The sequence below is a fragment of the Phasianus colchicus genome, chromosome 22 (genome assembly GCF_987193195.1).
Source record: "Phasianus colchicus chromosome 22, bPhaCol1.hap1.1, whole genome shotgun sequence".
Lineage (NCBI taxonomy): Eukaryota > Metazoa > Chordata > Aves > Galliformes > Phasianidae > Phasianus > Phasianus colchicus.
This window is the reverse complement of record NC_143457.1, coordinates 3,663,147-3,685,574: the sequence shown is the minus strand read 5'-3', so window position 1 is coordinate 3,685,574 and position 22,428 is coordinate 3,663,147. Positions and strand designations below refer to the sequence as shown.

Below are 22,428 nucleotides of genomic sequence, written 5' to 3'. Positions count from 1 at the left end.
TATCACTGGCCAGGGAGAGGAAGGCACTGCAGACCTCACACTAGGAGTGAGCTGGGCCTGGCCGTCCCTCCTTGTCCCACAGCCCAGCACCGAGCTTGGGGACTGCCGTGAGCCCAGGAGCAGCAGCAGGCACTTGCTGGAGTGCCACTACTGGAGGCACTTTCAGTGCAGGGCCGGTGATGGAACGCTCCAATTTGCTGCCCTTGATGCCATGCAGGCCTGCGTGCAGCCCCCAGGCCTCAGGACTGTTCCTTCAGGTGGCACGGAGCTGAGAGGAGCGCCTGCACTGGTCCAGCTCCTCATCCTCGCCTTATTTATTTATTATTAATTTTTTAGCTCAGTTAAAAGGTTTACTATCCTAAGTAGCCTCACTCAGCCTAAGTAAGTCCATAAATCACGCGGCCTGCTGACATCACGGCCCTGCCATCAATCTGCCCACAGGTTGTGGAGAACACAGGGGAAGAAGCCAAGCGATGGGTGAGATGCAATGGGGCACACAGGGCCTGGGTGTGGGGCTGCCCCTGCGGGTGAGCTCCAGGCTCCTCAGGTAGGGCCCTACGCTCACCGGGAGGCAGCAAAAGAGCATCTTCAGCACCCTGAAGCTCAGCCCTAATTGCTGGGGAACTGAATGCTTGCTGCACCACTGAGAAACAGACAGAAAAGTTGACTGCTGCGGCCTCACAGGGTGCCGTTCCCTAGGACCATGCCCTGCCTTTTGCTGCTCTCCCCACCAGCCATCAAAGCTCATCTCCCCATTCCCCATCCCCAGCAGCGTGGCCGCGCACTGCGAGCGCGTGGTGAGTCGCACACGCACACCGATGCAGCCATGTGGGTGCCACACCGTGTGCGAGCTGGCACAGCAGCACAGACCGACATCCCACACCTGTGATGCCTGGGTACGGCCCAGCACGGTGACACACGGCACCACGCGGTGCGCACCTCCCGCAGCACGCAGCGCTCCGCAGGCTCCGGCGAGCTCGGCGCGCTCAACAGACGCGCAGTTGGCAATCCCTGCCGGCCGTGCTCTGCTCCGTGCTGGGAGCACACAGCCCCTCCGTGCCCGCTGCTCCCGGCCCCTCGCACCCCCCAGGCCACATCCCCGCTGGCTGCCCCGGACGGCTCCGCACCTCTCCCTCGCTCGCTCCCTTCCGCTCGCATCTTTTCATGAACTCTATTTCTCTTTCCTTTCTGAAAACAACTGAGCTGTAAATACTGTTTAACCTTCTCCCCCCTTCCCCCCTCCCCTCCGCACTATAAAAACACAAATATGCCATAACTCAGCTGGCTCAGCCGCCGCGCCTCCAACATGCCCTGCTCCAGGCCTCTCAGGAAGGTCATAACAAACGACTTTCCGATTCAGTGCTCCTGAAATAATTTTGTGTATTAAAACCTGAATCTGCACTTTCTGGACCGAAAGCCTCTCTTAATTATGGCGAGCGTCCTTGGGATGGACAGTGATCCTTCACCGCCGCACCAGCAGCCAACCGCAGAGGCAGCGCCTGCCGGCTCCCCGCCGCCCCCCCGCCCCGGCCCCCCTGCTCCCGCGCCCCCCCGCCTTCCCTTTGCCCAATCTGTTTTCAAAGTGTGTCTGTCCTTTATTAAATTGTTTTCTTTTCCACATTATCAGTTGCCATGGAGACCTCATCTCTCGGATTATTTGAATTTCATTATATCTATTGATTTGGGAGCATTTCATCTTTTTTATTGTTTTTCTGTCAATTTTCAAAACGAATAACCATCTAATTTGCGTCAGTGCTGATTATGTTTGTCCCTCAATAGAGGTCGGCAGCTGCGTCGGGGAAACAAATCAATGGGAAACCATCATAAACCTCCCCAGTACAATCTCCAGGATATGTGGGTGACATTCCACGCCTGCGAGGAACACTCATCATATCCAAACTTCTTCCTTGCCTTTTCGCCTTCCCCCCTCTTTCTGCCGGTTCCCCCACGCCGGGCTCTGCCGGCCCACGCTGCCACATCACACCCCGCTCACTGCACACACGGACACGGCCGATTTCAGAGCTTCACACCAGGAGGGGAGCCGGGCGAGAAGAGGGGGAAGGAATTACATTTTTTTTTTAGGTAAGAAAGACGGGAAGGAAAGAACAGAATGACGAGCGAAAGATAGAAGAGGAAAAGTGGATCGGGATTGCAAATTGCTTACTATGTTTTTTTTTTAAATAATTTATGCAATTTTAAGCATTTATGTATAAATTTTTTAATAAGCCACCCTGGAGCAAAATAGCCATTAACATCCCGATGTCCTTCTGTCCAATGGGCTCGTGTGCAGGATCAATTTCCGAGAGTACTTTCCTTTTTTTTTATGACATGATAAAATGCTTTTAAAGCAACTTACACAAATATGGAAATTTTTTTCCCCTCCTCTTTTTTTTTTTTTTTTTTTTTTTTATAACAGCCTCCACTTATTCACCAGGGAGAGAGTGAGCGTGTGCGCCGGGGAGGGCAGTTGGCAGAAGGATAGACCCAGCCCTAACTGGAACGGACCTGCCTGTCCTTCTAACAAGGGCATAAACTTTCATTAGCGATGCACACAGTCAAAGGCAATTTAGGGAAACGCGCTGTACAGAAAAGGAAAACCTCAGCGGTTTTTATACAGCGGCTCCTTGGCTCCGTCCAGGGGGCTCTATCCTTGAGCTTGGCTCACGCTCGCCATCAAAGTGACCCCACCAGGGGCAGCAGTGGGGACAGGGACGATGCTGGGGCTGTATGGGGACAGCGGTCTCTTGCCCCACGGCCACCTAGTGCCATCCTCTGGCCCAACACTTGGCCCAGGTGGAGGCTCAGCCGCCAGCTCTGGTCACAGGGAGCACACAATCCACTGCCTTGTTGGGGTGCAAGGACAGTGCAGGCCCATGGATTTAACGGCACTGGCCACAGGCTGGGACTTCACTGGGACTTGCACAAGACGGACAGGCACCTGCCCCACCGGCAACACTTGGGGGCATTTGAACGAGGAGAAAAAAAATAATTAAAAAAATCAAATCGGGGGCAGGCCATGCTCAGCTCAAAAAGCACAAAGTGCCGAGAACAGCAAAGCCAATCAATAACAATCACAGCGCAGCAGAGAGCGAGGGAAGCGTGAATGGTTTTGGCTGCTCCCTGTGCGCCCGGAACACACGGCCCAGCTCCAGCACGGCCGCAGTCACAGCTCACAGAGCAGCGGGCTCCTGGCACAGGGCTGATGCTGGGGAAGGTTCCTGCTGTCCCCAGGGCTCAGAGCCCTAAACCCCACGTCCTGCTCCCCCTCCTCTGCACTGGTGCCCCTTCTCCCCATCACAGCACTGCTGGGACCAGTCGTGGTGACCAGCGGACATGAAATCTGCCCACACACACACAACCAGGGCTCTCCCTTCTCCTGCTCTTGGGTCACTCCTCACCCAGATTTGGGGATTTCACTGCAGCACCATGAGGTCAGTAGGAGTTAAGAGGTTTTCAGATCATGCCTGTTACTCTCGTGTGTGTAGGCAGAACGGCCCAGCCAAACCCGGAGCTGACTTCAGCATGGTGGCACAGAGATACCAGGCACGGCTCAGGCAGTGCAACGGGGAGAACAAGGCAGCATTTGCCAGCCTGAACGTCCATTTGTCCACAGGACGCAGGCCCTCTTATCTACTGCACACCAGCATCTGTTTCAGCACAGCTACTTAGAAACTTAACCAGGGGAGGAAGCGCTGAAAAGAAGGGGAAAGTCTCTGGTGTGGGTCAGAATAATTAGGCTGAGCTGAAATTGGCTTTAGGCATCTGCTGCTGCCTGAGCGACACCGAGCCATGCTGCCTCCCCCAGGCTGGGACAGAGGGACACGGGGGGAGGCACAGGGGGACACAGGGTGGGGGGACACGGGGCGAGGGGACGTGCTGTGCCCAGTGCAGGGTGTCTCTGGAAACAGGGTGACTTCTGCTGGAGCCATACAGCCTCCTCGCCCCACTGCCATTAAAGCCGGGAGAAAAGAGGCCAGACAGAGAGATTGAGATGAGCCATTTCCCCAACAAACTTGCTTCCCTTTTTCATTCGCTCCTTTCTTTTTTTCTCCCTTTAACTGTCATTAAAATAACAAGTTTCTGTTACAGTCTAAACATTCCCACATTGTATAAAGGGTTATGTTACACCAGAGTCACTGCCGGGCCCAGTGTTTGCACAGAAACCTCACTGCAGGTCCCCCCTCCTGACGAAGTGACTTATTAAAGTTTAAACAGTAATTAACAGAACAATAAAAATAAAGGGATGTTTGGGGAGTCGTAGTGCACACAGGGTTTTTGGCAGTGCCAGCACTTTTCAGTGCCCTGCGCTGGCAGCAAAAAAACGGCTGCAAAACCAGGGGCAGAGTTCGGGAGCGTGGTGCTGGGAAGGGGCTGGGGCTGCAGCGCCATCCCAGCTCGGGGTGAGGTGCAGAGGGGCAGGGAACAGGACGAGGGGACAAGGGTGGGGATGGACATCGCAGAGTGCCCTGGCAGGAGGCCGGGTCGGTATCGGTGCTCACCACCAGCCCTGGGCTCCAGCTGCGCTCTGGATGAGCCCCCAGAAGTTGAGTTTTGGGAACTGTGCCTCTGAACGCAGGTCTGGACTTTGGGGGAAGCAATTCTTCTACTTAAGTGAAAGCGGGGAGGAGGAAATGCAACTCCTGAGCAAAACCCTGAGAAGAGCAGCAGAGCCTGTGATGCTGTAGGACAGAGCTGAGGAGCCACTCCTTGTTTGGGAGAAGGAAGGAGAAGACATGCGAGTAAGGCAGCCCCGTGCAGGAGGCTCTCAGCTGCAGATCTGATGTGTGAGAGCAACCTAGGGTTGCTGTCAGCAGCATCCCAGCCCCTCCCAGCACCACAGGCCTTGCAAGCCCACGGGAAATGGACTCAGCAGGCTCCTGCAAGAGCAAGGCTGCTTCTCCTCCTGCTTTGTTCCCAACGCAATCGCCCACTTTGCCCAGGATGAGCTGGAGAGCAGGTGAGTAGGGTTGGCGCTTAGGTTGTCAGCCCTCCCTGCTACCCAACACGCAGCTATGCAGAAAGATCTCATTTGAAGATATTTTTGGTGCCTATTGTAACTATTCTCAAATGTTTGCCTTAGTAGCTCACAGTGCTCGTTGGCTCTAGCCCTGACGGGTGACTCAGTACACACAGCATTGTGCAGCCCCATGTTTGCTAAATCTCTTCCAGTACAACTGCTCAATTTGCAAACAGAAAGACAGCTCCTTATGGGTGGATCTTAAGTGCAACGTGAACTTGGGGAGCGCTACTCCCATGCAGCCCATGCCAACCCCCTTCCTGGGGTGCTGGGGTGCAGAAGGGGGTCAAGTCTCCCCAGGTCCACGTGTTGCAATGTGGGTATGCAGAAGATGGCCCAAAAAAATGTCCTCCAAAAGCCACTGACTTGGCTCTAGAGCAGTTCATGAAGCTGATTCCTTCTCTTTGTTGCCTCTGCTAGTGACAAGGACTCTGTCACCTGCTGCCTCGATGCATCGTGCACTTGGTTCTGCAGCTGCAGAGTTGGTGCTGCAGGGCAAAGGGGATGAAAAGCAAGACACATTTCAAACTCCTCAAAGTCAATAGGCCTCATTCTACTTCCAGCAGCTCGGTGATTTACAGCTCAACATTAATGCTCACAAATATCCACCAACAGTTACCCCCTGGTCTGGGAAAGGCAGGAGCTCAATCCTCCAGAACTGAATGCAGGTGTTAAAAATGTGACTTCCCAGGCAGTTATCACTGGTGATTTTTAATGAGCTGTTTTCTAGGCACTAGGGGAGTGAGGGACATGGGGGCTTTCTGATCCTAGTCACACTGAAGTGACAGAAAAGGCACGGCACCAAATTGGAACTTCTCATCCCCTCCACCCAGTGACAGGACATCCCCATCCCCAGCCCTGCAATCCCAGCTGAAGGGTGATGTGCTGAGCCAGCCCAGATCAGTGTCAGCACAAGACAAGGGGCCCTTCAGCAGCACATGTGCATTTTCCTCAGCCATGTCTAAGGAGTCTTTGAGTCAGAACTGAGCACAGCTTTCCACAGGGGCCTCAAGCATTTCTGCATTGCAGGAAGACAGTCCTGTGCACTTCCAACACTGCATTCAGGACATCTCTACAGCACGGCCAGTAACTTCCTGTAGGGAATGTTACATGAGAAAATTATCTAATGCACTCTTAGTCATCTGGCCGTGCAACCTGCAGAGGGAAACAGGAGCAGCCAGCACAGTATGGCCCTGCTTCCAGACACCACTGGCTTCAGATACCATTATCAGTATTGGCCTGGTCCACATCCCAGAACTCGAGCTCTCTTTCAATTAACAGGCCCTGAGATTATTTAGACTATTCTTGCTGTTATATTCGGTGATCAGCATCGCCGTGTCCGGCAGAACCCACATTTAGCTGAACACAGAGCCAATGGCATGTTTTGAGTGCTGCATCTTCACCTAACTGCTTCTGCGAGGCTTATGGAAACCCATCCCACCAGTAAGGGCTTTGATATGTCATACATTTTTATCAATATGTATTTGAAATGTCATGTGGGAGCCAGCACTCTAAAATCTGGGTCTTACCTCCTTTTTGGAATGGACTTGAAACAAAAAAGAAGCAAGCCTGCTGGCACACTCAGCCTTCAGCACTATCTTCAATCAGAAAAGCCTAATTATACCCATTACACTGATGAGGACGCACTGGCACAAAGCTACGCATTCACAAGGCTACAGATACCAAGCAAATCAGTGGCAGAGCTGGAAATAAACCTGGGGATGGCGGTGACAGACTCATCACCCACCCAGATTGGCTGTGGGTCAGCGGGATACGGAGCTGGGGAGGAACCCCCGACTTCCACCTGGCAGGGTGACAGCTTCACAGCAGGGCTGGGCCACCAGGAGCTCCTGCAGCCCCACAGACGGGGCACGGATGAGTCGTGTGTTCCTCCCGAAGCAGCTTAGCCAACTCCCGCGTGCGGGTCCTCGCAGAGAGGTCCAGCCTGATCTGTGTGCGCATTAACCAGCCCCGAGCACATAAAGCCCAGAGATTGTCCTGGGCATCAAGGCCAGCGTTTGCCCTGACCTCTCCCTGCCAGGTGCTGGGTGCTCAGGTCTAAGAAAGGCTGCAGAATCCCTCGGGATTGAGAGTCATTACATAAACAATACAATAGGATCATGGCTGTAATTGTAGAAGTGCCTCAAGTCTTGGCACTGGAGCCCGCCGTGGCAAGGGCCTCTAGATGGAGACCCAAACAAAACAAACAAAAGCCCCAGCTCTGTCAGCACTTAATGAGCAATAATAAACAATAAATAATAACCCTACCAGCCAACCTAGCAAGACAGATGTGAGACATCGGAACGGCTCTATGGAAACACTGACCCTACAGCCTTCCCTCCCTGGCTCGTGGCACACTGAGCTGAGTCCACTGGGTACCAGGTTGAAGTCAGAGGGGAATTATGAGGTCTCAGCAGAGCAGGCACCCATAGTGACATGCATGGGAGCCACAGCCTGGCCCTCGTGGCTCAGTACCCTCACCTGCTCAACACACACCGATCACTGCTTTATTGCAGGTTCTCTCCGTGAGCTCTGAAGGCAAAAAGCAGCAGATGGAGCCGAGCGAGGGAACGCAGCAAGGTGGGAGCCCAGAGCCGCATCCTGCAGCGCCGGCACCGCCTCGGTGCGAGGTCCCCAATGGGACAGTGGGAGCACTGTGGGCAGGGACCAGGCTGAAAGCAGGGCCTAATTTAAGTATTTTTATAACTTGGTGCTTGTGACAGTGGATTTAGCAGTTGCCAGCCATCTGGAATAAAGAATTACAGCCACCTCCCTAATCCTATATTGCCTAAACCTTAAAGCTGGTTATGGTGCAAGGATGAGGCAGCAGGCTGGGAGGAGGCAGGGAAGGCAAGGGGGGGAGAGAGAAGGGTGTGCAGGAAAATTCCCAAACTCATCTTGTTTCCCTGGGGTGCCAGGAGGTCCAAGAAGCACCACGAGTATTTTTGCTGGGAATCCAGTGAAGATGGGGCAAAGGAAAAGGGGGGAAAAAGGAGCTGAGGAGCCCTCCAGGACCACCCCACTGCCTGCACCGCACACACGCACGCAGAGGCTTACTGGTCCGCGCAGGGCTGTCAGGTAAATTAGATCTGAAAGCTGACAATTTCTGACCATATTTCCTTGATTATTTCAAACAAATGCACACCAGCCGCTGTAAGGAGATTAAAGTGACATAAACGTCCCGAGTGGGAGGAGGGAGGGCAGAGAATTCAGGTCACCCCCATCCGTCCCCCATTTGACAGCCGCTATATCGCTATCCAATCCAATAAAAAAATCCCCCTCTTTTGCTTTAATTAATTTTACAGCTAGCTTGCTTAATTACTTTCAATCAAAATCCTCCTGCCATCGCAAAATTAGAGATGGTTGAGCTCCATTAGCCTAAATTCTTCATTTCCATATAGAAAGAGGCTCCCTCGGCAAAGCCAAGAGGGCTCCCTCCCGCTCGTGCCGCCATCGGACAGACGCCCGTCCGTCCTTCCATCTGCCTTCAGCTCCTGGGCAGGGGTGGGGGAGCAGAGCCAGCCCTGTCCCCACCATCCGCTCCCACAGGGGGAGACGGGCTGCCCTGCTCTGCCCTCCCACCTCTACCCATGCAGAGGAAAGGATGCCGTGGGCAAGTTGCCTTCCATCTGCCCGCTGCGGGGCCCGCTGCCTTCCCTGGGAGCACCTGGCACCGGTGGCTGCCAGAAACACGACCCGCAGTCCACAGAGCCGCGACATTCCCGGCCTCCTGCGCGCGCCATTTGCACCTCTTTCCTGCAAACACAAATCATGAGCTGTCCTATTTCAGGCTGACGTACAGCAGCCCCAACTGGTCTCATGGCCACGAAACCTCCTCAGGAGCTCAGGGAGGGGCTGTGATGAAGCCACATAGGGCCGGAAGGGCAGCAGGAACCCAAAGGGAGCAGAGAGCTGGGCATGCAGGAGAACCAGCTCCATCCCAGGCATTGGTAGGCGTTGGGAAGAACCACCCAGCTGCAGGCTGACACTCATCCCTCCCTTCTTCTCTGCTTCCCTATGGCCTCCTCCTGTCCCATTACAAAGCACAATGCCCTGGGAAGAACCTGGAGCAGCAGCACAGTCCCACTCCCAGCATCCAGCACCCACCCACCACACAGGGCTCGGGGGACTCACAGGAGCAGGAAGCCCCGCTCGCAGGGAAGACGGGTCAGACCTTGCTTCCATCCAACAAAACCAAGGAGAGCCAAACACAGACCTGTTTTGTTTATAAGCTTAAAACTGAATCCAATGGCGCATCCACCTGGGGATTTTAGATTAAATGGTTTAAGAAACTCAAATAGGCTTTTTAATCTGGTCAAATAAAAAGAGCCCCAAAGAAGCAAAGAATTCACCCTGATGCTGGGAAGACTGCGGGGCAGGACGGCTTTCCAACACTCTACAGCACCTCCCCGTCCTGGCATGGGACATTGTGTATTTGCCAAAATGTGGAAGCCCAGGATCCACCCTGTTCTTCATGTTCCCATGGACGACCCACTCACACCACGTAGTGTTTTCCTCATCCTGTCGAGGCCCTTCTCCCTAATACCTGGCAGCACGCAAACACAGTGCCAGCCCTGCAGCACCAGTGCCAGTCAAAAGCAGCCCAAATACCCAAATCCCTAATCTCCATGCATTTGTGCACCGAGCAACCTCTCTGCATGGTGGGCCAGCAGATGTGGAGCAGAGCAGGGTGGCCAAGGCGAAGGATCCAGCAAAGGGATACCAGCACTGCAGGACCTGGGGAGCTTGAGGAGCGCCTGCAGCTGAATCTTGCTAAAGGGCAGAAAGCAAAGGGCTCCTTCCTGTGCCACATCTCATCACCCTTTGACCCCCAACATCTCCTGTCCGCCGTAGCCATGCTTCAGTTCCAGAAAGACTCAGAAACAGCCTTGCCCTGCACATGCTCTGCAATGAAATTCCCGACTTGTGTCTCGCCTGCTCCAATGCTCAGAACAGCTGGGACAATAGAACAGAAAGGCCCTAAATCCACCAGACTCACCCTAAATAGCAGTGGCCCATAATTTCCCCTGACATCCAGGAGCTTGTTATTCTTTCCCCTCGTCGCCTGGCTGGAGCTGTTCAGACCCATCAGTGTTATTCTATGCATTAAATGGGAAAAAAAACACAACCCAACAACAACCCAGAGAGTTTTCCAGCCTGCCCAGCATTGCAGAAGGGGCACATCCCCAGCTGGGCTGGGGGGAGAGGGGAGAACCAAGGTCTAAGACCACACCAGGACCCCCAGACAGACCCCACACTCCTCCCTTCCTCTGTCCCCATCGCTGCAGCCTGTCATTGCCACGGGGAGCTTTCACTGCAGGAGCTTGGGGTTGGGGTTTTTGGTTGTTTTTTTTTTTTCAGGCCAGCTCCAGCTGATTAAGGACCTGCAACAGGATGTAGGGATTACTGTGAACCTGGCTCGGGATCAGCTGGGGCACAGAGCCAATGGAGAGAGCGAGGATTGCCCCCAGCCTGGCTGCCAAGCCGGCACTCGTCCTGTTGGGAGGCTGTGAGGGCTGAGCTTGTGCTGGAACAAGGCCCCTGTCCTCACTGGCTCTGCCGGGGAATGGCCTGAAGCCTACGCTGAAAAACGTGCCCACAGGAAGGGACGGGCGGTGGGGACGATGGAGATGTGGCTTAGAGGGCTCACTGGAGAGAAAAAATCCCATACGGACTAGCTCACCCTGGGTTAAAGGGTGGTGTGAGAGGCAGGAGCATCCCCCACCTCCTGCCCTGAGCTGGCCATGCCTCGGGATTCCCTGTGCTTCCTCCAGCATTGCACTGGATCTGAGGCAGTAACACATGGCAGAACACTGTGCTGAGCTCCCAGCCAGGCAGAAGTGCTCTGGGAAAGCAGTAACCTCAGCTGGCATGCACAGCAAAGTCTGGCTTCTGGGGAGGCATTGAGAGCAGAATTAGCTTCAAGGAGGTTTGGGGGCTTCTTTTAATTCTGTGAATCTGATCCCTGCTTGGACCAGCAGCAGCCTCCAGCATCCTTCTAAAGTGACTGTCATTACAGTACTGCTGTCCCCGGGGGAACATGTCCCCATGCTCAGCTTTCCCCCCACTCGCTGCTGCTCTCCTGCTGCTGCCCCCAGACCCCTCGCAGCACAGAAACTCCAGCGTCAGCTCCTGCCGGCCTGGGGCTGTGGGGGGAAGGCAGGGCTGCATATTGCAGGCGGAGGCCGCTGGGATACCATTGAAAGCCGCTAAATATGACCAGGTTAGCACTTTAGTCTTTAATGGCAGGTCACCATTAATAAACCTAGGGCCCCAGGGTGTAGTACAAGCCTCCCTCCCCCCTCGCCCCGAAATACTCATTTCATTAACTTCACTGCACGCGGCGCTCGGCACCTGTCAGAGCTACAGCAGCCAGGAGCTGGAAGAGGGGTAAGGACATCTTGGGGCAGAGCCACAGCTTGCCCCTGCCCTCCTGGCCCTGGGGAAGCCAAAGGAGGTGGCTGTACCCCATCCCACCCCATTCCATCGCTGCATCCCACTCCAGCACCCCATCCTAAAGGACTGCACTAGCAAGGACAGCCCCAGACCCAGGGCTGGCCCTCAGGAAGTCGCTTTGTGTCACCATGCCTGGCATTCCACGTTTGCAGAAAGATGACAGCAGCACTGACGGCCGCGAGCGGAAGAAGGGCAGAGGGGAATTACCTTGGATCTGGGCTCTTGTAAAATAAAAAGCATTGTGCAAACAGGAAAAGCCAGGTCCTGCCCGCAGGGCTGCTGGGTGACCAGAGGATCGCCCCAGCACATGAGGTGAACGGGGCCATCACAGCAAAGCAGGGCTGCTGCCACCTCAGCCCCACTCGCCCCTGTGGCTGCCAGTCCCCAAGGCTGCAGCAAGAGACACGGAGGGACAAGATGAGGAACAACATGAGGCCAGCAGCTTCCTGGTGGGAAGGTGTGAGGGGAGAAGGGACAAATGCGATGCCCCAGCTGCCAAAAATCCCACAGCAAGCCTCTATCGATCTGCCCTACTTGGCAACTGAAGCTGCAGTCACCGTCTGTGGTGCCAGATCGATACAACCTGGGCGGACAGGGAGGGAGAGGCACTTTTAAGGGAAGGCAGAGACTTGAAGGGGAAGTGTTTTGATTTTCAGAACGCCTGAAGAGTCAAGGAAGAGAAAACACCAGGACTGAAGCTGCAGTTTGGTTTGGACTCGCTTCAAATACATACTAAGCCCTCTGTGCTGGCCCCGGGACCTCCTGCACATGCCATGAGGGGCCGGGACCGGGCTGGAAGCACCTCAGGCCCTGTGGGTGCCCCCAGACCCTCCCCAGGGCCAGCAGCTGGTCAGGGGTCCCTGTGCAGCCCAAAGGGCCCCTGGGGACACTGCCTGGACCGCAAGTCCAGGCTGAGGCCTCAGTACCGACACCAGGCGACACAGACATGGCGTCCAAACACCCCGTAACGCACCCTCAGCTCACTCTGTGCCCCCAGCCCCACGAGGGCAGTGAGGGAAGGCCTGGGACAGGGCTGCTCCTGTGGCCCAGCGCTGGGCCAGAGCCTCGGGCCTCACCTCCAAACGCCCTTCAGACGGCCCCGGAGCGGGAGGGGAACTGCAGTTGTTCCAACGCTTCTCGCTCAGCACAACAACTGTTGCGGTCCTTTTAGCACAAACCCAGCAACTGTTCCCAAAAGTGTGGCCTCCCTCAGCTCCCGGCCTTTCAAAAAAAATCCCCAACAAGCGATCTCCAAAATGCCAGCTTCTGAGTCAGGGCAAAAATGTTGTTAACAAAAACATCACTCAGGGGTGGGACACCTGCTCCCTGACAAGCAACTGGCCCGGCTGCCCGTGGTTGGCGTATTACATCAGGCCCCAAAAAGAGCCGGGGACGGGAGGGAGAAGGGGAGAGAGTGGAAAAGAACAGACAGAGGGAGGGTGACAGCAGCGGGAGGCACGGAGATAAAGGCGGGAGGGGAGGGGAGGCAGGGGAGACGGGCGGGTGTGAGAGCAAGCGAGACGAGAGGGGTGAGCGGGCGGCAGCGGGGCAGATGGCAGCGGGAGCACAGACAGGAACGGTGTGCAGGGAGCGAGAAACCAGGAGGGGTAACAGGGCATGGGGAGAGGGCAGAAAGAGTGGGCACAGCAAAGGAAAAAGGGCGCGATGGGAGAGGAAAGATGTGAGGGGTCGCGCAGGGGAAGGGAGAAAGGGACAGAAGAGGAAAAAGGAATAAAAGAAATAAACAGGGGGGAGGGAGGGAAAGATGTCTATTAAAAACCTCAGTGCATAACACAAAATGTCAGGGTTTATAGCTTCATTCTTGGCATTGCTGGTACTGAGAACCCCACACAGAAATGTCACTGCTTGTCATGTTTAATCACCTGCTATTTGTTAACACCTTCGCTGCAAGGAGTCTGCCCCTCACCCCTCGCAGGCGTTCCTTTTGGAGGAGAAACTGCAAAAACACAGCTCTGCCTCCCCGCTGCCCGCAGCCAGCACCAGCCAGCCCCCAGCCCCAGCCTGGCCCCGCTCTGCTGCCCTGGGATGGGCACTGACACTGGAAAGAGCACAGGGCAGTGCTGTGGCAGCAGGGCTGCTCTGTGGGCAGGGGGCTTCAGAGCAGGGAAAGGGGATGGGAGCAGAGGGGAAGGCTGAGCCCAGTGAGCTGCCACGTGGGTGCCTGTCCTCCCTCAGGGATGTGCTGAAGGGCCCCGTAACACACACACGTATCCCTTCAAGTCTGGGATTCTCCTATCTGTTTGCTTGAACAGCAACTGTCACACGAAAGCAAACATCCAAAGCTATTAAACATGCAGTTACAGTTCCTCACTGTGGCACCTGTGCTGGTGACTTTGCTCTGCTTCCTTCCCGTGCCTTTGACCCCATCCCATATTCACACTGGTTTTCCCCAATGCAGGCACTTCCCACCCAGCTGTTGAACTCGGGGTCAGCACCAGGCAAGGCTTTTCCCTAATATTTCACACATCCCGACTGGAAAGAAACCTAGAGAGCTCTGCCCTGCACAGCAGGGTTCTATCATGTGAGCAGTGAAAATCTAACTGTATATTTTACACACTCACCGAAATAAATAAATCATCCCCCCAACCCAAAAGAACAATCTAAAGCTAAGTGTGCAAAGGTGACTAGTGTAGCAACTTTCTTTTAACCTAAGAATTGTCTCAACACAAATGCCAGCTCAGCTTCAGCTCACTTCCAACCGCTCCCAAGTGTCAGGGAAGCTGGACTTCCCTTCTTGGAAACCGACAGCATTTGGGAAGCTGAAGAAATGACAACAGAATGAGCTGTGAGGGGACCCAAAGGCATGTCCTGCCCAACAGCGGGCAGCAGCACCATGGGCTGCAGCTGCAGGACTGGGGCTTCCCACCAACACTAAGGACATGCTGGTGGAACATCCCGAGCAGGAAAAGAAGCAGAAGTGCAGAAGGGCAGCGCTTCCCTCTCCTACCCATACAGTATGGTTTTGAATCCAGTTTAGATTACCCAGAACAAGTGAGATGAGAACCCCGGAGCCCAGCACAGGCGGCTCTGGAAGCCCAGCCCCAGGCCTTGCAGCCCAGTCCCCAGCAGGGGTGGGGGCAGATGCGCCTCGCAGTGGTGGCAGGGACGTGTGCCCCTGCCCCATGGAGCCACCTGATCCTATTCTGGGAACGAGAACAGCGCACAGGCCTCCCGCTGGCCCCTCGCCAGGGATAGAATTCACCCTTCTGAACGCAGGCCAAGATGATCTAAAGCGACTACTGACTTCGTTGCCCAACTCGAGGCACCTTACATGGGCTGATTTTTCAAGTGTCACTGCTCAGCACCGCAGGGACCCGGCCTCTCGGAGATGCCAAACGCTCTGTGTCCAGCCACCACGTCAAGCAGGGAGATGACCGCTCCTCTCCTTTGTGACCGCTTCCAGCCTGGTTAGGCCTTTCATCTTTTATCCCTCCCCTCTCCTCTCCTTTCTCCTTGTTCTTTTCTTTTGCAGCTTTTTATGTATTTCTCCCAGTTTTCCTCCCTCTCCAGCCCTCAAGGTCATGCCGCTCATTTCCACACTGAATATTTACTCAGCGAGCCAGGTCCTTTCACAGGCGCTCACCACAAATATGCTTTCTGATAAAGTCTGCAGAAAAGAAACTGTAAAACCTCAAACAACACCAGAAATACATTCAAAAATCCAAACAGGGCAGTATGGGCTGTAAGGGGGTAAGGCAACCCAGCGGAGAAAGCCAGCAGGTAAAACCCACTTGGAGAGAGGTTGTGCCACTTCCTTGCATTTCCACCATTATTTGCAGCAGCGAGCCCTTCCCTCACACAGGGCAGTCCCTGTGACACTGCAGGCTGTGATGTCTGGGGTTGTTAGCTGTGAGTCCACGACTCAGTGTGCTGAGCACAGCACTGCTCTACAGTGCAGGACCGAGATGCGCTGAGCCACACTCACCAGGCACCAGCATCACTGGCATCAGTTAGAGCAGGAATAGCACACACAGTGAAATGTGGGAGCAGATGTTTGGTTCTCCAGCACCACTAAAGTAAACTAAAGAGAATCTGCAGGTTAAAAGTCTTTCCAGAAGGTCGCAGCCCTGAAATAACAGAGTTGCAAAAACAGTCCGATTCTGAGCGCTTTCGGCCAACTCACTGCTAGCAGTGCAGTGATGGTGAGTGAAGCACAGGGATGCCTGTAACACCATCCTAAGTGGCACCAAGGCACAATGCTGGCAGCCAGATCCCTGCTGGGGACCAGTGGGTGTCACCATGCTGCATGGGCCCCTGTCACAACCCTGGCACGGCCAGTCTCGTCCTGCTGCGTGCAGCTCACCCTCCCGCTCTCCCAGTGCGCACATGGCTTTAATGTTTTTATTACCTGTTTGACTCGCTGCCTTATTGCTTCTCCTCTTAATGGGGCTGTAACCGTGGAAACGAGGAATAAACGGCCACCAGAAAATGAGATGATTAAACAGGTCACCCTGGCAAAACAAACTCAGTGCTTGCGCAGCCTGGGCTGCGGACGCGGCTCCTGCCCAGGGGTGGGCAGAGGGCACAGGGCTGATGGAGCAGAGCACCATCCCACCCACTGTGTCCTGCGGAGCAGCGCCGAGGGACAGTGCTCCACACCCCTGGGGCGGCCACGCGAGTAACAGCACGACTTGCTCGGGGAAGACGGAGGAGAACGAGGACAAGACGCATCCATGTAACAGGGAAAAAATAGCAGCTATTATGAATATAAATAGGCTGGACTAGAATCAAAACACAAGTCTGAGACAAGTTGCTGTCCTCTGTTGTCCCTGTGACTGCCCATCCCGCCTCGTGGCAGCTCCCAACAAGGGGCAGACAGCCCTTGCTGTCCCCATGTCCCAGTGCAACAGCTGCAGCACCCTGCAGCCTTGATAGTCAGGCTGTGCTCATTGGTGCTGGGAGGGCAGAGCTCTGTCCCAAGCCCAGCCACATGTCTCAGGTGATGTGGGACACTGAGAGGCACTGAGGTGTCAGAAGGCAGAGCGTGGCCCCAGACCCCTGGTGTCAGCCAGGCAAGGTGCCCATGCAGCTCTGCACCCCTGGAGTAACACCTGAATGCAAAGCCCCTCCCTCAGCCAAGCCAAGAGGCAACGCAGCACAGACCGAAATGGTGTTGAGAACAAAAATAAAACCCCAAAATAAACACACCGCAATCCAAAAAGCCCGATCATAAACCCTCATTCAAAGGAGCGAGGCTGCTGCCAGGAGCTCATCCTGCCCCGACCTGCCTGACGCCAGACAAGCTGGGTGCTGGCAGTCTGGGAAGCGCGGGCTGAGCTCGCCGCACCACGAGCAGCAAATTCAGGAGAAGTTGGAACTGCAAAGTCTGGCGAGGTGGGGATGAGAGACAACTGCTCGAAGCACGCCGGCGAGTGGTTGTGCTTTCTTTCAAAAAAAACAGCAGGTGGTTCATGAAAAGGGCCTTATTCTTTACAGTAATTTGAGCCATATTTCATTGTTTGATAGAAAAATCATAATATTCATGACCTCCTTTAACTGGAAGAACTTCACTCATCTGAATATCAGCCCACAGACAAATGGGGAAATGAAAAATAAAGAGAGTAAGATAATGTAAGGCAGGCGGAGAGGGAAGAAAAGGAATGGAAAGGAAAGGAAAGGCAGACCCAGAGGTAGAATGGGAAGTCCAGGAGGCTGACAAAGAGCAACAGGACTGTGTGAATGTGAAGAGGGAGGAGGACATAAAGGAAAGCTATTTTGCAAGAAGAGTTAAAAAGTCTGGCACAGAAAGGGGCTGAGAAAAGCAAGAGTGAAAGGCTACAGCCACAGCGAGCCACAGCGAGGGAGCTTCTCTGAAAGTTTCCTGGTGCATGGAAGAACTTTGCAAAACGGAGGTCTTGCCCTACTGAGCTCCAATTAATAACATTCACATGAAGAAGCACCAGGCCATCTCCTCAGCCTCTGCTCCCTCAGCCTCTTCCGACCCGGTCCTCCTCTGCCAACATCTGCTGCCTGCCTCAGGACACGCAGATGGTGATGGCTCCAGGAGCTGCTTCCTCTGCTCCCCCTGCTCTGAGGGCTGCATGGAGCAGAGCCAGCCACGAACGGCACTGCATGCTCCAGGGCTGAGTCCAACAGCACAAGGGGTGACTGAAGATCCGAAGGATTTGGCTCAAAACACACCAAGGAGAGCATGAGGAAGACCTAACACATGCCCACAGTGTTTGACCTGGCCCAAAGAAGGGAGATCTGGGGACACGTTGGCTGAGATTTGGAGCTGCTTGGGCTTTCGCTGGTCAGGGGCTACAGGAGAGGAGTGTGGGGCTGTAAGGAGGAGGAGGAAGAAGAGGAGGAAGGCAGCCTGGGTGGGTCTGCTCCAGGAGTGGATTCATCCAGGCATCGTGCTGGCAAACACCATGTGGAGAGGTGGAGCTGCTTTAATGAGAAGATGCTTCTATGACTCAGGCCTCAAAGGGATTGGGACTTTATTATTTTATTTTTCCATAATAAATTATGCCCTGGGATGCCAGGTCTCACCGGGTTTTTCTGGAAATACCAGACAAAAGCTGGTGTTGCTACCTGGCTTTTGACAGTTTCCCATGTATGGAAGCTGAGTTCCTGGTTCATCCCCTGCCCATCCCCACCAGCCTCGCTGACACAGAGCCTCTCTGTGGGTCTTCCTGCCCACCCCAGTGCCACAGCCACGGGGACACGGAGCTGCCACAGCCCAGCACTGCGCCCCAGCCTCTCCTCCCTGCACCCCACGTGGCCGGCAGCCAGCTCCTCGCTTATCTCCATCGCTGCAGCACCCAGCCCTGGCTCTGGGCTGCTCAGAGGAGGGTGATTATGCCCACTTTATAGATTAGAGTTACACATCCCACACTGAACCCTCTGCCACGGTTCCCAGACCTGTTCTGGAGCTTCCCTGGTTAGATTTAGGCTGAACCTGGCGCCTGTTCAGCTCAAATCCTTGCACTGCAAAAAACCCTGCATGGCCAGAGCAACACCGGGGGTCAGGGGGGGACCATGCCCATCCCCTCCTGCTGACCACTCATCACAATGATGACAGACACAGAAGCAGAACACGGAGCAAGGCGATACCTTGAGAAGGCACCTGGAGAACACAAAGCTCAGCCCAACCCACCCATAGTGGAAACTGATGGCGCGTGTGAGCATCCACGTGAGCATCCAGGAGCGTGGAAGTGTCTGTGGCTGAGGTGCTCAAGTGGGACCAGGTGATGGCATGTAGGTGTTGGGTGTGTGGAACCAACAGAAGTGCTCCAGCAGAGCTTGGCGTTTCCACCCATTTCACAAGAGGCCCTGCTAAAATGTCACCTCTCCAAGAGCAAAACATGTGCTTGTAGGTGAATCATCCTTTCACACCCCAAAACCAAGAATGAGTGGCAAAATTCTCTAGTGAGGCACCAAATCCCCAAGGGATGGCCATGAAGTGCAGCTAGTGACTTCAGTCTTACCACCCGTTTTCCTTGCATCTCCTCTCCACCCCTTGCTCTCCCTTGCCAGCCTACACAGGTTATTCAGCTTTTCTCCTGAGCATGAAACTGCCATTGGACTGGAAGCCTGGAGCAGTTCCCCAGCCTCCAGCAATTTTCTGGTTGTGCTTCCCCATGGCAAAGCAAACACACGCCTTCACCCCCAGCTCCCCAACACGCTGAGCACTACCTAGGATATCCAGGAGAGGAGGACAGCAAATCTGCAAGTGAGGAATTCTTTGGGAAATCTAAGTGAGAACATATGGTACACGAGTGAAGCGCAGGATTTTGCCTCACTGTAACTATTTATCCCCCGAAAGGCTCAATGGGCTCTTCTACTTTCTATAGTGCCTGCATGAGCAAAGGGGAACTTGAGAAAGAAGGGACAGAGACAGGTCCACAGCCACTCAAACAGGACCAGGACGAGAAGCTGCAAGTTTTCCTTCTGCAATCGGCGTCTGCCTCCATCTCCCCTGCGAGAGGAAACAGAGAGCAACAAGGTCCTGGTCCGAGGGGCTCTCAATCCTCAGAATGGATTTTACCTGTCTCTGAAAGCTGCCTCCATCTCTCACCCCCCGTCGCTTTCTCCTCAGGGAAATCAGTCTAAAAGGGGCTAATGGAACAATGTCCCTCTCTCTCCCCCCTCTCATTTTCTCTCTCTTTTTTTTTTTTTTATTAGCATTTGTGGAATTTATTCCCAAACTCTCCTAATCTTTCGTACACAACCATTTGATTTGCATAACCCAGCCCCCTCTCATAAAAACTGGCTGCTAGTTTAATTAAAAAATGTAAATTTGCTGTCATCTCGGGGCCTGGTGAATTAGGACGACATCGGCATTTTTTATTGCTGAAGACGTCCAAATTGATCCAGTCCGCGCTGAACCGGAGGGGAGGAGATGGGGCCGCGTGGGACTCGGGCTGCAGGTCCTGCCCCTCCCTGCTGCCAGCAGCGCCTTCCCGGCCCCTCTTGGCTCTGCAAAGAGCAGCTGAGGACGAGGAGGTGGGCTGCAGCTGATGGAGCAGCATCACCCTGCAGTGCCATCGTCCCCGGAGTTGTGCCCGGGTGGCACCGGGGCGCACTGAGCCCTGCGAGCCGCAGTCAGCCCCGCGGGACGTGGGACACGCAGCGCCCAGCTCTGCTTACCGCGGCCTCCTTGCTGCTTTCTGGAGACTTTCTGCCAACTTTTCATGGGGACAGCCTAGGGGTCTGACTGAGGGCTGGAAGCAGGTCGGGCAGCCTCAGAATATAGAGAAACTGATGGTGTGGAGACCGCTCATGAAGAACTTTCCCCTTCCCAGCACAGGATCTGTCCTGCTCACAGCTGCTTCCAGCACACGTTGTCCTCCCGGTGCTGTTGTGCAGCACAAAGCAGCTGCAGACCCCTCTGTTTGCTTACAAGGAACTGTGGCTCACGAGGAGCAGGTCACAGGCAGGACAGGGTGCAGGCAGGAAGCAGGAGCTTGTTAAGCCAGGACTGATTTCCTAGTCCTCCTGCAAGTTAGTGCTCTCTAGCACAAAACCAGCAGGAAAACACCTACAGACTGCAGCTGGCTCTGCTCTTCAGGAACCAGCTGGGCCCTTCCAGCGCTGCAGTAGGCAGGTTAAGCCTTGCGCAGGTCGGTAATTCTGAAGTGGAAGGGTCTTGGTGGGTGGGTGTAGGCATTCGGATGCTCTGTGCCCAACAAGCATCCCATGATGAGCAGAATTCCCAAACCAACTGCAGGACCTGGCTGCAGAGCAGCGATACCAACTTCAGCCGAGCCAACTGCTCTCCAAAAATCTACACAGCCAAAACAAAGCAAAAAAATCCCTGGCAGCAGCCCAGAGATGTTCCCATCCAGTGGGTGTTACAAACAGCAGTAACAAAACAGAGTCACAAACTGACCCTCTGGGTGGGAAATGAGGTGTTTCTCAATCCGTTCACCATCAGTTCCTTGGTGTCCATTCCGAGACCAGATCCTGTAATCTCATACCAAGGGTAATTAGGCTGGGCAACAGTTTCCCAAAGGAAGTGACAGGTGCCCAGTCACTCAGGATATTTACAACCTGGCTTGGAGAACACCACATGTAGGGAACATCTCATCACGGTCCTGAGTGTATGGACTCTGTCCATGAATTCTTTCCAACTCCTGACCCTGCGAAAGCTGCTGGCTCTGGAACATCAACCCCAGCACCACCGGATCCGAGGAGCCCTGGGAGAAGCAGGCTGTTGGAGCCCACAGACCTGGTCCCACTGGGACTGAGCCCCAGCCTTTCCTGTGCCAGGCAGCAGCTGGCGCACGCAGCCTCGAGCACTGCCTCCGGGGAGCCGCAGCCGCGGGGCTTGGAGAGAATTCAGGAGGTGGCGAGGAGGGAAATCAGCTGCCCAAGCAGATAAGGGTTAGAGGTGGTGATTACGGGGCAGGTCTTTGCCCTGAGATCATGACAAGACGGGTTCACCCACACGCAGACCATAATGCTGACTTAAACAGATCTCTGGATCCTCATTTCCATGGCTCGTTGCGGCCCCGCGTTCCCACAGCAGAGCACTGAAACCCACTCTCCCCACGCAGCAGTGGGCAGGCTGGCAAGCATCGCTCCCGAGACCACGGAAGTCCCCTGGGGCACACACTGGTTCTGCCGTCCCTTTTAGGGCACAGAGAGCAGCCAGCAAGAGCCACTCTACTGCCCATGCCGAGCCCCGGCACCCAGCTCGTCCCATTGCCATGCCAGGACCTGCAGAGCACAGGTCTGGGGGCAGAGAGCTGTCTGTGACTCTTTAAAGCTGTCGCCCTCCCGCACACCCCAGCTCTCACGCTGCCCACACTCCTGGATGCAGCAGGGAGCAGCCGCACGCCCACGGCGGGGCCCAGCACCGAGTCCATGGAGGGCAGCTGGGTCCTGGGGGCCAGGGACACCAGACAGGCAGGTACATAAATAGACAAATAAATGGATAGACAGATAAAATGAACGATGGCAAAATTATCCTCTCCATCAAAGTATCTGAGTACATAGTTCAGGCCCAGTCAATCATCAACCAGTTTATTACCACCTTACTCCTCATTAAAAAAAAAAAAAAAAAAAACAACCACGCACACACAGACGGGAACCCGGCACCCACTGCCCTCCCCGAGGTGCTCACAGGCACGGCCTGCCCAGCCCACGGCTGCCATTTGGTCATGGCCGGGTTTGAGGCACTCTGGGGTCGTACCACCACCGCCAACAAGCAGGTGACAGCGGGTCCTCGCCCCACTGCCTTGCGAAGCCCCTATGGAGCCCTGCCTTGGGTGCCCAGTGACCGCAGGCCCTGCAGACATCCTCCCATCCCGCTGGCTGTGCCCAGCAGCACGCTGCCCACCTGCCCTGGCCGAGCAGCAGAGCAGGGGCTGCAGAAAGCCACATGTCAGCTCCAGCGGGATCAAAACCCCCACCTGCCCCACTGTGGGCACCGAGAGGGTGGGGAGCTCCTGCACGGCCCACGGGACAGGACGAAAACAAACCCA

The 22,428-nt window shown here is 54.9% G+C and overlaps 1 protein-coding gene and 1 long non-coding RNA gene across 15 annotated transcripts in view; one reads left to right on the top strand and one right to left on the bottom strand.

The window, feature by feature from the left end:
* Window positions 1–22,428, bottom strand: part of CASZ1 (castor zinc finger 1) — a 241,600-nt gene that overhangs the window by 52,134 nt on the left and 167,038 nt on the right. The window lies entirely within an intron of this gene.
* LOC149915258 (uncharacterized) lies at window positions 7,508–9,366 on the top strand. Its single transcript, XR_016459313.1, has 3 exons — window positions 7,508–7,597; window positions 7,936–8,095; window positions 9,062–9,366. It is a non-coding gene; the product is annotated as an uncharacterized LOC149915258 (long non-coding RNA).